The following is a 12,936-nucleotide window of genomic DNA, read 5'->3' as shown; positions in this document are numbered from 1 at the left end:
TGGAGGCCTTCTTCCATTACACAAAGGTGTTCGGAACATGCTACTGTAGATAGCTAATTAACACAGGTCGTCCCTTTGTCTTCCATCTGTCTTCAGTAAACATGCTACTGTAGATAGCTAATTAACACAGGTCGTCCCTTTGTCTTCCATCTGTCTTCAGTAAACATGCTACTGTAGATAGCTAATTAACACAGGTCATCCCTTTGTCTTCCATCTGTCTTCAGTAAACATGCTACTGTAGATAGCTAATTAACACAGGTCGTCCCTTTGTCTTCCATCTGTCTTCAGTAAACATGCTACTGTAGATAGCTAATTAACACAGGTCGTCCCTTTGTCTTCCATCTGTCTTCAGTAAACATGCTACTGTAGATAGCTAATTAACACAGGTCGTCCCTTTGTCTTCCATCTGTCTTCAGTAAACATGCTACTGTAGATAGATAATTAACACAGGTCGTCCCTTTGTCTTCCATCTGTCTTCAGTAAACATGCACTGTAGATAGCTTATTAACACAGGTCGTCCCTTTGTCTTCCATCTGTCTTCAGTAAACATGCACTGTAGATAGCTTATTAACACAGGTCATCCCTTTGTCTTCCATCTGTCTTCAGTAAACATGCTACTGTAGATAGATAATTAACACAGGTCGTCCCTTTGTCTTCCATCTGTCTTCAGTAAACATGCACTGTAGATAGATAATTGCACTTTGTCTTCCATCTGTCTTCATGAACAGCTACTGTAGATAGCTAATTAACACAGGTCGTCCCTTTGTCTTCCATCTGTCTTCAGTAAACATGCTACTGTAGATAGCTAATTAACACAGGTCGTCCCTTTGTCTTCCATCTGTCTTCAGTAAACATGCTACTGTAGATAGCAAATTAACACAGGTCGTCCCTTTGTCTTCCATCTGTCTTCAGTAAACATGCTACTGTAGATAGCTAACTAACACAGGTCGTCCCTTTGTCTTCCATCTGTCTTCAGTAAACATGCTACTGTAGATAGCTAATTAACACAGGTCGTCCCTTTGTCTTCCATCTGTCTTCAGTAAACATGCACTGTAACATGGACATATGGCCGTGTGGAAACACTAACCCTATAAAGGTGTGTTTTAACATTTTGTTTTCTAGAAAATTAATACTCGCTAACATGAAAGATAAGGTCCTTATGCTTCCAAAACCGTAACGCAAGTGTTGCATGTTAATGTTCAGACCAAGAGTCAGGGCTATTTACAAAACAAAACATACAGAAGACCCCTTCGTCCAATGACTCTTATGTGTAATGTAATGGAACTGAGAGTCATGATCAAGGGCTAGGGTTGCCTTTGCTACGACCATGCTCGATGACCCAACGACACAACCAGTCATGTAAATGTCTGTAGTATACTACACATGAAAAGCTATCTGACTGATATACTGTTCTCTGATATACTGTGTCCTGTTTTCTCTAAGGAATAAACAGGGTTTTGTGTTCTGAGCGTGTGCGTGTGTTCTGAGTGTGTATTCGCGTGTGTTCTGACTGTGTGTGTGTGGGTTTTGAGTGTGTATGCGCGTGTGTTCTGAGTGTGTGTATGTGTGTGTGTTTTGAGTGTGTATGCTTGTGTGCGTCTCTTACGATGTGCATATGTGTGTGTGTATATAGTCCACCCCCCTCACCGATGATGCCGCTGTCCCGGCTCTCCAGGGTGGAGGTGGGGCTGTAGACAGATCCGTAGGCGTGGTCCTTGTTATCCTGGTTACCCCTGGGCATGGCACCATCGGTGCCAGGCCGCAGGGTGGAGCAGGGGGAGCCGGCCGGGGGGGAGGCTGTGCTGCTGGTCAGGGTGGAGCATGGACTGATCCTCTGGTTACCAGCCAGGCCCTGGAGGAGAAACACAGAGTCAGATGACAGTACTAGTTACAACACAGCCCAGAACACCAAGACATTTGAGACCACATCAATAGGAGAGGAGGAAGTAGTCACATGTTGAGACTCCATAGGGTTCTGTGTAGGTTTATCATTCTCAGGAACCAGCAGTACTGAAGCTTCCATTTTATATCTAGCAGCAGAATGATTCCACAGCATTGCTGAGTGTGTGAGAGAGAGAGCTTTAAACAGGAGGGGAGGAGTGATGGAGGGGTGGAAGAGGTGGAGGGGAGGAGTGATGGAGGGGTGGAGAGGTGGGGAGGTGGAGGGGAGGAGTGATGGAGGGGTGGGGAGGTGTGATGGAGGGTGGAAGAGGTGTGATGGAGAGGTGGGAGGTGGAGGGGAGGAGTGATGGAGGGGTGGAGAGGTGGAAGAGGTGGAGGGGAGGAGTGATGGAGGGGTGGAGAGGTGGGGAGGTGTGATGGAGAGGTGGAAGAGGTGGAGGGGAGGAGTGATGGAGGGGTGGAGAGGTGGAAGAGGTGGAGGGGAGGAGTGATGGAGGGGTGGAGTGGTGGGGAGGTGTGATGGAGGGGTGGGGAGGTGTGATGGAGGGGTGGAGAGGTGGAAGGGTGAAGAGGTGGGGAGGTTGAGGGGAAGAGTGGTGAAGGGGTGGAGGAGTGGTAGGTGGATGGGTGTAGGTAGAGGGGTGGGGAGGTGGAGGGGAGGAGAGGGGAAAGGCAATTAATGGCTTGATTTTTGGAGATAAAGAAAGGTCCCCCTCTTCCCTCAGTCAGTAGGCTTTAGCTATACTGAAGAGATCCCAGCTACTGTAAGAATCATACCTACTACAGCCCAACTGAAAGTTTATAGTATACTGATTTAAGGGTAATACAAAAAACGTATCATTTCGTACCCTCATATTGCCACCCTTGAGGGGCTCAATGTCTTTTCATGGATACAAAAAACAACATTAGCTGTTATATATATATATATATATTTGGTAAGGAAATATGGGAATATGTGACTTTACAGAGGGAACACACATGGCAGGGGTCAATGATGAGTCACAGAATACATCCAAAATGGCACCCTATTCCCTACATTCCTTAATGAACCTCTCTTACATATCTCTCTATACACCCCACCACTACGGCATAACACCACTACACTATAACACCACTACAGCATGTCACCACTACAGCATGTCACCACTACAGCATACCACCACTACAGCATACCACCACTACAGTATAACACCACTACAGCATGCCCACACAACGGCATAACACCACTACAGCATAACACCACTACAGCATACCAACACTACAGCATACCACCACTACAGCATACCACCACTACAGTATAACACCACTACAGTATAATACCACTATAGCATAACACCACAGTATAACACCACTACACTATAATACCACAACATCATAACACCACTACAGCATAACACCACTACACTATAATACCACAACAGCATAACACCACTACAGCATAACACCACTACAGTATAACACCACTATAACATAACACCACTAAAGCATAACTCCACTACAGGAAAACACGACGACAGTGTAACACCACTACACCATAACACCACTACACTATAACACATCTAAAGCAAAACACCACAATATCATAAAACCACTTCAGCATAAAACCACTACAGCATAACACCACTACAGCATAAGACACCTACAGAAAAACACCACAACGGCATGATACCACTACACTATAACACCACTACAGGAAAACACCACTACAGTATAACACTAGACTATAATACCACAACAGCATAACACCACTACAGAATAACACCACTACAGTACAACACCACTACACTAAAACACCACAACAGCAATACCACAACAGCATAACACCACAAAGCATAACACCACTACAGTATAACACCACAACAGCATAACACCACTACGGCGTAACACCACTAGGGTATAACACCACTACACTATATCACCACTACAGCACAACACCACTACAGCTTAACACCACTACACTATATCACCACTACAGCACAACACCACTACAGCTTAACACCACTACATTATAACACCACTACAGTATAACATCACTACAGCATACCACCACTACAGCATAACACCACTACAACATAACACCACTACAGTATAACACCACTACAACATAACACCACTACAGTATAACACCACTACTGCGTAACACCACTACAGCGTAACACCACTACAACATAACACCACTACAGTATAACACCACTACAACATAACACCACTACAGCATAACACCACTACAGCATAACACCACTACAACATAACACCACTACAACATAACACCACTACAACATAACACCACTACAGTATAACACCACTACAACATAACACCACTACAGTATAACACCACTACAACATACCACCACTACAGCATGTCACCAATACAACATAACACCACTACAGTATAACACCACTACAACATAACACCACTACAGTATAACACCACTACACTATAATACCACAACATCATAACACCACTACAGTATAACACCACTACAGTATAACACCACTACACTATAATACCACTACACTATAACACCACTACAGTATAACACCACTACACTATAATACCACTACAGTATAACACCACTACAGTATAACACCACAACAGCATAACACCACTACAGCATAACACCACTACAGCATAACACCACTACAGCATAACACCACTCCAGTATAACACCACTCCAGTATAACACCACTACACTATAACACCGCAACAGCATAACACCACAACAGCATAACACCACTACAGCATAACACCACTACAGCATACCACCACTACAGCATAACACCACTACAACATAACACCACTACAGTATAACACCACTACAACATAACACCACTACAGTATAACACCACTACACTATAATACCACAAACACCACTACAGCATAACACCACTACAGCATAACACCACTACAGTATAACACCACTACAGTATAACACCACTACACTATAATACCACTACACTATAATACCACTACAGCATAACACCACTACACTATAATACCACTACAGTATAACACCACTACACTATAATACCACTACAGCATAACACCACTACACTATAATACCACAACAGCATAACACCACTCCAGTATAACACCACTACAGCATAACACCACAACAGCATAACACCACTACAGTGTAACACCCCTACAGCATAACACCACTACAGGAAAACACGACTACAGTATAACACCACTACACTATAACACCACTACACTATAACACATCTTAAGCAAAACACCACAATAACATAACACCACTTCAGCATAAAACCACTACAGCATAAAACCACTACAGCGTAACACCACTACAGCGTAACACCACTACAGCATAACACCACTACAGCATAACACCACTACAGCATAACACCACACAGCATAACACCACTACAGTATAACACCACTACAGTATAACACCACTACAGCATAACACCACTACGGCGTAACACCACTACAGTATAACACCACAACACTATAACACCTATACACTATAACACCACTACTGCGTAACACCACTACAGCGTAACACCACTACAGCATAACACCACTACAGCATAACACCACTACAGCATAACACCACTACAGCATAACACCACTACAGCATAACACCACTACAACATAACACCACTACAACATAACACCACTACAACATAGCACCACTACAGCAAAACACCACTACAACATAACACCACCACAGTATAACAGCACTATAACATAACACCACTTCAGCATAACACCACTAAAGCATAACACCACTACAGAAAAACACCACTACAGAAAAACACCACAACAGAAAAACACCACTACGGCATGACACTACTACACTATAACACCACTACAGTATAACACCACTACAGTATAACACCAATACACTATAACACCACACTATTACAGCACTACAGTATAACAGCACTACAGCATAACACCAATACAGCATAACACCACTACAGTAAAACAGCACTACAGGAAAACAGCTACCACTAACAGCTAGCATGCCACACCTGTCTAATTGGTTAGCCACACTGCATCAGTCCATACCTATACAGTCCATAATATATCTTGCTAAAGCAACATGTAACACCACAACTCTCCACCATTCAGTCCAGGGGGATCATTTCATCATGATGACACTCTCAATTCAATTCAAATGAAGTGCTTTATTGGCATGGGAAACATATGTTTACATTATGCATTAGGGGGCACTATTAAATATTTTGGATGAAAAACGTTCCCGTTTTAAACAAGATATTTTGTCACGAAAAGATGCTCGACTATGCATACAATTGACAGCTTTGGAAAGAAGACACTCTGACGTTTCCAAAACTGCAAAGATATTATCTGTGAGTGCCACAGAACTGATGCTACAGGCGAAACCAAGATGAAATTTCAAACAGGAAATGCCCCAGATTTTGAATGCGCTTTGTTCCAATGTCTCCTTATATGGCTGTGAATGCGCAAGGAATGAGCCTACACTTTCTGTCATTTCCCCCAAGGTGTCTGCAGCATTGTGACGTATTTGTAGGCATATCATTGGAAGATTGACCATAAGAGACTACATTTACCAGGTGCCCCGCTTGGTGTCCTCCGTTGCAATTATTGCGCAATCTCCAGCTGCGTGTATTTTACCATTTGGTTCAGAGGAGAAACCAAACTGCCACGAATGACTTATCATCGAATAGATATGTGAAAAACACCTTGAGGATTGATTCTAAACAACGTTTGCCATATTTCTGTTGATATTATGGAGTTAATTTGGAAAAAAGTTTGGCGTTGTAATGACTGAATTTTCGGGGGGTTTTCTTAGGCAAACGTGATGAACCAAACGGAGCGATTTCTCCTACACAAATAATATTTTTGGAAAAACTGAACATTTGCTATCTAACTGAGAGTCTCCTCATTGAAAACATCCGAAGTTCTTCAAAGGTAAATGATTTTATTTGAATGCTTTTCTTGTTTTTGTGAAAATGTTGCCTGCTGAATGCTAGGCTTAATGCTATGCTAGCTATCAATACTCTTACACAAATGCTTGTGTAGCTATGGTTGAAAAGCATATTTTGAAAATCTGAGATGACAGTGTTGTTAACAAAAGGCTAAGCTTGTGAGCCAATATATTTATTTCATTTCATTTGCGATTTTCATGAATAGTTAACGTTGCGTTATGGTAATGAGCTTGAGGCTATAATTACGCTCCCGGATACGGGATTGCTCGACGCAACAGGTTAAGCACCAGCTGTCAGAGCAGTTTACAGATCACTGCACCTGTACTTAGCCTGTAAACAGCCCATCTATGTACCTACCTCATCCCCATACTGATATTTATTTATTTATTTATTTTGCTCCTTTGCACCCCAGTATGTCTACCTGCACATTCATCTTCTGCCGATCTACCATTCCAGTGTTTAACTGCTATATTGTAATTACTTCGACACCATGGCCTATTTATTTCCTTAATAACTTACCTCATTTGCACTCACTGTATATAGACTTTTTGTTTTCTTTTGTTCTACTGTATTATTGACTGTATGTTTTGTTTATTCCATGTCTAACTCTGTGTTGAATTGCTACGCTTTATCTTGGCCAGGTCGCAGTTGCAAATGAGAACTTGTTCTCAACTAGACTACCTGGTTAAAAATTGGAAAACAGGAGTGATGGTGGCTGATAATGGGCCTCTGTACACCTATGTAGATATTCCATAAAAAAATCTGCCGTTTCCAGTTACAATAGTCATTTACAACATTAACATTGTCTACACTGTATCTCTGATCAATTTGATGTTATTTCAATTTTCTTTCCTTTCAAAAACATGGACATTTGTAAGTGAAACAAAACTTTTTAATGGTAGGTAATATATATATTATATTATTATATATATATATATATATACAGTGCCTGCAGAAAGTAAACACAGCCCTTGACTTTTTCCACATTTTGTTTTATTGTTTTATTACATCCTGAATTTAAATTAGTCACAGGCCTACACACAATACCTCATAATGTCAAAGTGTAATTATGTTTTTTCAAATGTTTACAAATTAATACAAATTGAAAAGCTAAAATGTCTCGAGTCAATAAGGATTCAACCCTTTTGTTTTGGCAAGCCTGAATAAGTTCAAGAGTAAAAATGTGTTATACAAGTCGCATAATAAGTTGCAATAATAGTGTTTAACATGATTTTTGTATGACTACCTCATCTCTGTACCCCACACATACAATTGTCTGTAAGGTCCCTCACGTGCTGACCACACCTCTCGTGCACGTGCGTCCGCAGGTTGAAATATCAAAATGAACTCTGAACCATCTATATTAATTTGGGGACAGGTCGAAAAGCATTAAACATTTAAGGCATTTTAGCTAGCTAGCAAAACCAATGAGGAGATGGGAGAGGGCAGCGCAAATAGAACCACGTTCTATTTTAGAGTTCTATGCAGACGTTCGTTGATGCACGTGAGAAGTGTGGGTGCAATGATTGAATAACATGTTTGTGTACATTTATTTTGCAGTGCTCGCCCATGCCAAAGAAGGGCACCTATTGGGAGATGGGAGAGAAAAAATATATACAGACATTGAATATCCCTTTGAGCATGGTGAAATGATTCATTACACTTTTGATGGTGTATCAATACACACAGTCACTAAAAAGATATAGACGTCCTTCCTAGCTCAGTTCGTGGGGAGGAAGGAAGCCACTCAGGGATTTCACCATGAGGCCAATGGTGACTTTAAAACAGTTACATAGTTGGCAGTGATAGGAGATAACTGAGGATGGATCAAATGACAGAGTGAAAAGAAGGAAGCCTGTACAGAATAAAAATATTCCAAAACATGCATCCTGTTTGCAAATACTTATTTTCCACCATAATTTGCAAATAAATTCATTAAAAATCCTACAATGTGATTTTCTGGATTTTTTTTCTTCTAATTTTGTCTGTCATAGTTGAAGTATACCTATGATGAAAATTACAGGCCTCTCTCATCTTTTTAAGTGGGAGAATTTGCACAATTGGTGGCTGACTAAATACTTTTTTGCCCCACTGTAATTGGCCCTCTTTCTGGGACTCACCCACAAACAGGACCAAGCCTTAGCTGCTGAGGAGCGACGGACTCCATCCTAGCTAGGAGGGGTGCTCTCATCTTATCTACCAACATAGACAGGGCTCTAACTCCTCTAGCTCCACAATGAAATAGGGTGCAGGCCAGGCAGCAGGCTGTTAACCAGCATTGTGGAGTCTGCCTCTAGCACAGTCAGTATAGTCATCTCAGCTATCCCCATTAAGACCGTGTCTGTGCCTCGACCTAGGTTGGGCAAAACTAAACATGGCGATGTTCGCCTTAGCAATCTCACTGAGATAAAGACCTCCTCCATTCCTGTCATTATTGAAAAAGATCATGATACCCCATATCTCAAAATAGGGCTACTTAATGTTAGATCCCTTACTTCAAAGGCAATTAGAGTCAATGAACTAATCACTGATCATAATCTTGATGTGATTGGCCTGACTGAAACATGGCTTAAGCCTGATGAATTTACTGTGTTAAATGAGGCCTCACCTCCTGGCTACACTAGTGACCATATCCCCCGTGCATCCCGCAAAGGCGGAGGTGTTGCTAACATTTACGATAGCAAATTTCAATTTACAAAAAAAAAAAGACGTTTTAGTCTTTTGACCTTCTAGTCATGAAATCTATGCAGCCTACTCAATCACTTTTTATAGTTACTGTTTACAGGCCTCCAGGGCCATATACAGCGTTCCTCATTGAGTTCCCTGAATTCCTATCGGACCTTGTAGTCATAGCAGATAATATTCTAATCTTTGGTGACTTTAATATTCACATGGAAAAGTCCACAGACCCACTCCAAAAGGCTTTCGAGCCATCATCGACTCAGTGGGTTTTGTCCAACATGTCTCTGGACCTACTCACTGTCACAGTCATACTCTAGACCTAGTCTTGTCCCATGGAATAAATGTTGTGGATCTTCATGTTTTTCCTCATAATCCTGGACTATCGGACCACCATTTTATTACGTTTGCAATTGCAACAAAAAATCTGCTCTGACCCCAACCAAGGAACATCAAATATTGTGCTATAAATTCACAGACAACACAAATATTCCTTGATGTCCTTCCAGACTCCCTCTGTCTACCCAAGGACATCAGAGGACAAAAATCAATTAACCACCTAACTGAGGAACTCAATTTAACCTTACGCAATACCCTAGATGCAGTTGCACCCCTAAAAACGAAAAACATTTCTCATAAGAAACTAGCTCCCTGGTACACAGAAAATACGTGAGCTCTGAAGCAAGCTTCCAGAAAATTGGAATGGAAATGGAGCCACACCAAACTGGAAGTCTTCCGACTAGCTTGGAAAGACAGTACCGTGCAGTATCGAAGAGCCCTTACTGCTGCTTGATCATTCTATTTTTCCAACTTAATTGAGGAAAATAAGAACAATCCGAAATTCCTTTTTGACACTGTCGCAAAGCTAACTAAAAAGCAGCATTCCCCAAGAGAGGATGGCTTTCACTTCAGCAGTAATATATTCATCAATTTCTTTGAGGAAAGGATCATGATTATTAGAAAGCAAATTACGGACTCCTCTTTAAATCTGCGTATTCCTTCAAAGCTCAGTTGTCCTGAGTATGCACAACTCTGCCAGGACCTAGGATCAAGAGAGACACTCAAATGAACTACTGAAAGAGCTGCTTCCTGTGCTTGGCCCTCCTAATGTTGAACATAATAAATGGCTCTCTATCCACCGGATGTGTACAAAACTCACTAAAAGTGGCAGTAATAAAGCCTCTCTTGAAAAAGCCAAACCTTGACCCAGAAAATATAAAAAACTATCGGCCCATATCGAATCTTCCATTCCTCTCAAAATTAAAAAAAAGGCTGTTGCACATCAACTCACTGCCTTCCTGAAGACAAACAATGTATACGAAATGCTTCAGTCTGGTTTTAGACCCCATCATAGCACTGAGACTGCACTTGTGAAGGTGGTAAATGACCTTTTAATGGCATCAGACCGAGGCTTTGCATCTGTCCTTGTGCTCCTAGACTTTAGTGCTGCTTTTGATACCATCGATCACCACATTCTTTTGGAGAGATTGGAAACCCAAATTGGTCTACACAGACAAGTTCTGGCCTGGTTTAGATCTTATCTGTCGGAAAGCTATCAGTTTGTCTCTGTGAATGGTTTGTCCTCTGACAAATCAACTGTAAATTTCGGTGTTCCTCAAGGTTCCGTTTTAGGACCACTATTGTTTTCACAATATATTTACCTGTTGGGGATGTCATTCGAAAACATAATGTTAACTTTCACTGCTATGCGGATGACACACAGCTGTACATTTCAATGAAACACGGTGAAGCCCCAAAATTGCCCTCGCTAGAAGCCTGTGTTTCAGACATAAGGAAGTGGATGGCTGCAAACATTCTACTTTTAATCTCGGACAAAGCAGAGATGCTTGTTCTAGGTCCCAAGAAACAAAGAGATCTTCTGTTGAATCTGACAATTAATCGGAATGGTTCTACAGTCGTCTCAAATAACTGTGAAGGACCTCGGCGTTACTCTGGACCCTGATCTCTCTTTTTACGGACATATAAAGACTGTTTCAAGGACAGCTTTTTTCCATCTACGTAACATTGCAAAAATCAGAAATTTCTGTCCAAAAGTGATGCAGAAAAATTAATCCATGCTTTTGTCACTTCTAGGTTAGACTACTGCAATGCTCTACTTTCCGGCTACCTGGATAAAGCACTGAATAAACTTCAGTTAGTGCTAAATACAGCTGCTAGAATCCTGACTAGAACCCCCCAAAATTATCATATTACTCCAGTGCTAGCCTCCCTACACTGGCTTCCTGTTAAGGCAAGGGCTGATTTCAATGTTTTACTGCTAACCTACAAAGCATTACATGGGCTTGCTCCTACCTATCTCTCTGATTTGGTCCTGCCGTACATACCTACACGTACGCTATGGTCACAAGACGCATGCCTACTAATCGTCCCTAGAATTTCTAAGCAAACAGCTGGAGGCAGGGCTTTCTCCTATAGAGCTCTATTTTTATGGAATGGTCTGCCTACCCATGTGAGAGACGCAAACTCGGTCTCAACCTTTAAGTCTTTACTGAAGACTCATCTCTTCAGTGGGTCATATGCTTGAGTGTAGTCTGGCCCAGGAGTGTGAAGGTGAACGGAAAGGCTCTGGAGCAACAAACCACCCTTGCTGTCTCTGCCTGGCTGGTTCCCCTCTTTCCACTGGGATTCTCTGCCTCTAACCCTATTACAGGGGCTGAGTCACTGGCTTACTGGTGCTCTTTCGTGCCGTCCCTATGAGGGGTGCGTCACTTGAGTGGGTTGAGTCACTGATGTGATCTTCCTGTCTGGGTTGGCGCCCTCCCTTGGGTTGTGCCGTGGCGGAGATCTTTGTGGGCTATACTCGGACTTGTCTCAGGATGGTAAGTTGGTGGTTGAAGATATCCCTCTAGTGGTGTGGGGGCTGTGCTTTGGCAAAGTGGGTGGGGTTATATCCTTCCTGTTTGGCCCTGTCCGGGGGTATCATCGGATGGGGCCACAGTGTCTCCTGACCCCTCCTGTCTCAGCCTCCAGTTTTTATATCTGGAGTACTTCTCCTGTCCTATCCGGTGTCCTGTGTGAATCTAAGTATGCTCTCTCTATTTCTCTCTTTCTTTCTCTCTCTTGGAGGATCTGAGCCCTAGGACCATGCCTCAGGACTACCTGGCATGATGAGTCCTTGCTGTCCCCAGTTCACCTGGCCGTGCTGTTGCTCCAGTTTCAACTGTTCTGCCTGTGATTATTATTATTTGACCATGCTGGTCATTTATGAACATTTGAACATGTTCTGTTATAATCTCCATCCGGCACAGCCAGAAGAGGACTGGCCACCCCACATAGCCTGGTTCCTCTCTAGGTTTCTTCCTAGGTTTTGGCCTTTTTAGGGAGTTTTTCCTAGCCACCGTGCTTCTACACCTGCATTGCTTGCTGTTGGGGTTTTAGGCTGGGTTTCTGTACAGC

The 12,936-nt window shown here is 42.3% G+C and overlaps 1 pseudogene; it reads right to left on the bottom strand.

Moving 5' to 3' along the window:
- LOC115122763 (protein TANC2-like) overlaps window positions 1–12,936 on the bottom strand; it is a 224,648-nt pseudogene that overhangs the window by 97,435 nt on the left and 114,277 nt on the right.

Source organism: Oncorhynchus nerka, linkage group LG28, assembly GCF_034236695.1.
Source record: "Oncorhynchus nerka isolate Pitt River linkage group LG28, Oner_Uvic_2.0, whole genome shotgun sequence".
In the NCBI taxonomy this organism is placed as follows: Eukaryota; Metazoa; Chordata; class Actinopteri; order Salmoniformes; family Salmonidae; genus Oncorhynchus; species Oncorhynchus nerka.
Note: the sequence above shows the minus strand (reverse complement) of the source record. Positions and strands in the feature narration are given on the sequence as shown.